The 2,595-nt window shown below is 46.2% G+C and overlaps 1 pseudogene across 1 annotated transcript; it reads left to right on the forward strand.

Annotated features, from left to right (window-relative positions):
• The first annotated feature begins 248 nt into the window (after positions 1 to 248).
• Rpl19l1 (ribosomal protein L19 like 1) lies at positions 249 to 712 on the forward strand (annotated as a pseudogene). Its single transcript, XR_015622640.1, has one exon. The product of XR_015622640.1 is annotated as a ribosomal protein L19 like 1 (transcript).
• Positions 713 to 2,595: the final 1,883 nt, after the last annotated feature.

Consider the following 2,595-nt stretch of genomic DNA (forward strand, 5'->3'; position numbering starts at 1 on the left):
GGATGTCGCCCATAAGTCATGCTCTCCTCTCTTCCCACTTAGAAAGATCCACCCATTCCTTTCGCTGCTGCATCTGCTCAGACTACAGAAGAGGCTCGCCTCTAGTGTCCTCTGCTGTGGTAAAAAGAAGGTCTGGATGGACCCTCATGAAACCAACGAAATCGCCAATGCCAACTCCCGTCAGCAGATCAGGAAGCTGATCAAAGATGGCTTGATCATCCGGAAGCATGTGCCTGTCCATTCCCGATGCCGGAAGAACACCTTGGCCCGACGGAAGGGCAGGCATATGGGCATAGAGAAGTGGAAGGGTACTGCCAACGCTCGGATGCCCGAGAAGGTGACCTGGATCCTGCGCCGGCTTCTCAGGAGATACCGGGAATCTAAGAAGATTGACTGCCATATGTATCACAGCCTGTACCTGAAGGTCAAAGGGAATGTGTTCAAAAACAAGCGGATTCTCATGGAGCACATCCACAAACTGAAGGCAGACAAGACCCGCAAGAAGCTACTGGCTGACCAGGCTGAGGCTCGCAGGTCTAAGACCAAGGAAGCACGAAAGCGCCGGGAGGAGCGCCTCCAAGCCAAGAAGGAGGAGATCATCAAGACTCTGTCCAAGGAGGAAGAGACCAAGAAATGAAGCTTCCCTCGTGTCTGTACATAGTGGCCAGGCTGTGGCTTCACGTGGATCAGTCATTAAAATAAAACAAGCCTTTGTCGAAAGAAAGAAGAAAGAAAGAAAGAAAGAAAGAAAGAAAGAAAGAAAGAAAGAAAGAAAGAAAGGAAGGAAGGAAGGAAGGAAGGAAGGAAGAAAGAAAGAAAGAAAGAAAGAAAGAAAGAAAGAAGGAAAGAAGCACGCAGACTCCACGTCATTCTTCTCTTTTTCTCTTCCAGCGTTTTTCCCACTGAGAGCTCCTCCCATTTCATGTGTCAGTCATTTGCTGACTGAAGGGTCTAACTTCCGCCTCTCCCATACTGAACTTTTCTTGCTTAAGTCCCTGTCTCTAACTCTCCGAGGCCATGTTCAGTCCTCTTTTCTTGTGATATCTTGTAAACGCCCTAAATAGCAGTCAAAAGGTTTTCTTCCTTCTCCGTAGCCATAAGCTCACAGTCTCCAGTCTTCACTTCGCATCTCTGATGGTTCCTGGTAGCTTCCTTTTTATTGTCATTTGCTCGTTTTAAAGAGGGTCTCGACAGGTAGCTTGGCTGCCCTAGAATTCCTCTATATGTAAACCAGACGACCTTGGATGCACAGAGACCTGCCTGCCTCTGCTTGCCACAGGGCAGCACTTGAAGTGTGCCAAGAGCTGAGGAGTTAAATTCGGGAGTGGATGGTGCTGTGGGTGATGGATGGTCTTCTACCAACTCCAGTGTACAGTGACCTCTCCTAGGTAGCAGAACTGTTCACTCTCAGCCTTGTCGGCAGGGTAGAAAGAATGTGTGTGTATATTATGTTTTGTAGGTAGTAAAGGTAGCCATTGATGTCTTAGTCAGAGTTCTATTGCTGAGAGAGACACCACGAACACAGCGATTCTTATAAAGGAAAGCATTTCATTGGGGCTGGCTTACAGTTCAGAGGAGTACATTATCAGCAGGACTGGAAGCACGGCTTCCCACGGGAAGTTCTACAACTGGTTTGCCAGGAAGCAGGAAGTGGGAACGAGATAGTGGGCCTGGCTTGAGCATTTGGAAACCCAAAGCTGCCCCACTTCCCAGTGACACTTTCTCCTACAAGGTCACGCCCACTTCAACAAGAGCATACTTCCTAATCCCTGTCAAATAGTGCCACTCCCTAACAACCGCATGTTGAAATATGTGCGCCTATTCCTACTCAAGCCAGCACAATTGAGAAAGGCAGAGTTCCCTCGTAAAATTTTCTCAAGTTACTAGTTATTTGAATAGACTCAGAAAATACGAACCCTCTGCTTAGCTTGCCTTGGAAGGTACACTATTGAGCCCAAGTCACCTTCTGCAGCCTGAAAGTCTTAGCACGTTTCTTCTTAACCCCTTTCTCTAGCTCCCTACATGCTCCAGGTAGGACGCTCCTAATCTGAAAACCTTGTCAGCAATGGTTTGACTCTTCAAGTAGGACATTCCAAACCTGGTCTCAAACGAGGGGTGCAGTGTAATTGTTATAAAAAGTTAAAATTATCACGCACAGCATGTATAGGTATAGGAAGCACAGATGAATTTTGTACTTAGACCTATGCTCTACCAGTTACATAATTATGCGTCTGCAGATACTCTAAAATCTGTTGTCTTCTTTTTTTTTTTAAGTCCCAAATCTGAAACATTTTCCAACCTAAGCATTTCAGAATAGAATATCCAATCTGGTCTTGATTGACAGTAAGAACCATCCCAGCTCTCCAACATCTTGACCTAGATAACTTCTATGGTGCCTAGCAACTTCATGACCTTTAGCTCTTCTTCTTGTGACGGGGGTTCAGATACAAAGGAAAGAAGTGATTTGCTCATAGCTTAGCCCAGGCTCTGCACCATGGTTTTTCCATATCCAATAGTCATCGGGTGCTAAGTATGTGCCCAAGTGCTGCTGAGCAAAGAAGTCAGAAGACAATAGAAGAGTCCCTTTTTTGCATC

Source organism: Rattus norvegicus, chromosome 6 (assembly GCF_021556685.1).
Source record: "Rattus norvegicus strain SHRSP/BbbUtx chromosome 6, alternate assembly SHRSP_T2T, whole genome shotgun sequence".
NCBI lineage: Eukaryota > Metazoa > Chordata > Mammalia > Rodentia > Muridae > Rattus > Rattus norvegicus.